This window comes from Cyprinodon variegatus, unplaced genomic scaffold (genome assembly GCF_000732505.1).
Source record: "Cyprinodon variegatus isolate N-32 unplaced genomic scaffold, C_variegatus-1.0 Scaffold210, whole genome shotgun sequence".
Classification (NCBI taxonomy): domain Eukaryota; kingdom Metazoa; phylum Chordata; class Actinopteri; order Cyprinodontiformes; family Cyprinodontidae; genus Cyprinodon; species Cyprinodon variegatus.
In genome coordinates, this window is record NW_015150663.1 from 16,132 (window position 1) to 17,499 (window position 1,368).

A 1,368-nucleotide genomic window follows, 5' to 3' on the forward strand; every position below is an offset into this window, starting at 1 on the left:
TAAGACTGGTATATGATTTACAGTTCCCAACATTCAGCACTTAAAAAAAAAAAAAAAACATTTTATAAAACATTTAGCAGTCTCTATTCTCTATTGTTATCATCTAGCTTTAATTGAATTTATAAATTAATTATTTATCCATTCGTTTTTTTTTAAACCTTAGAACTAACATATTGGCCAGCACATTTATTTATTAATTTTTTATTTTTATTTTTTGGAGGGGGGGTAAGTTAATTGTACTTCTCCCATTTCAAGGCTTTGTTCAGTATTATTGTTTTGATCTCTTTCTACATTAGTATATATTTTTAATCCTTTATTGTAACCCTTTTCAACCAGAAAATCAGTAAAGTCAATGAACAGGTTAAATATTTTTTATCAACTCTTTTAATTCCTATGTTATTGATAAAGTTGTTCATTTATTGGCGGTCAGTGACGCAGGAAATGGGATCACGTGGTGCTTTTGCGCAGCAGAGCCGTTGGACCAACGCTGTCCATCTCCATCAAATCGGAAGGTGCGCTCTGCGCTAGGTTTCAAGGGCCACCTGCCTGTCTTTGCCTATAGGGCCCCAAATGTCCTAAATCTGTCCCAGATAGATAGATAGATAGATAGATAGATAGATAGATAGATAGATAGATAGATAGATAGATAGATAATTAATTAATTAATTTTGGCTTGGGATGTGGGTGTTTCAAAGTGTAAATAGGGAGGTCTTAGCTAGCTTATTATGCACATGGGTGGTCATATGTTTTTATTTTTTTACCAATTCTCAGTCACAGTTCTCAGTTTTCAGTCACAATCTCAGTCTCAATCAGTCAGTAATTTAAAGAACAGCTGCAGGAATTAGAGGGAGAGCAGTAGCAAAATCCTGTGAAGCATGTGCAGAGAATAAAGCAAGCAAAGAACTGGATTTTGACTCTTTTTGATCTTTTTGGACTGCGTAAGCTAGAATCCACAGTGCATCAAATGGCTATTTGAGATGAATTCATCTTTTGCTTTGATCACCTTTAAATCTTAAGTTTTTTAATTTTAGTTTTGTTCAAATAGTCACTACAGACATGGATTAATTTTTATGTCCAAATTGAGTGTTTTTCTTCAGTAGCTTTTAAGTAATATGACACTATGACAAAAACTCTTTGTGAAATTGTTCTAGGCAGCACAGATGAGGCAAACTCATTTAATTCAGTTTAAAGTCTTTTTCATTTTTTATTTTATTTTTTTTAGGATTTCTTGTTATTTTTGTGTTCTCTTTTTTTTTCCCATGGCCGATTTTTCTTTGTCTTTTTCTTTTAAAATTAAGAGCACACAGCCGGGGCAACAGTGAATTGGTTTAGATAAAAGCCAGTGCGTGTTTATCTGTTTATTATAAT

General features: G+C 32.7%; 1 protein-coding gene across 3 annotated transcripts in view; it reads left to right on the forward strand.

Annotated features, from left to right (window-relative positions):
- The window catches only part of LOC107088197, a 12,241-nt gene that overhangs the window by 4,255 nt on the left and 6,618 nt on the right, over nt 1-1,368 (forward strand). The window lies entirely within an intron of this gene.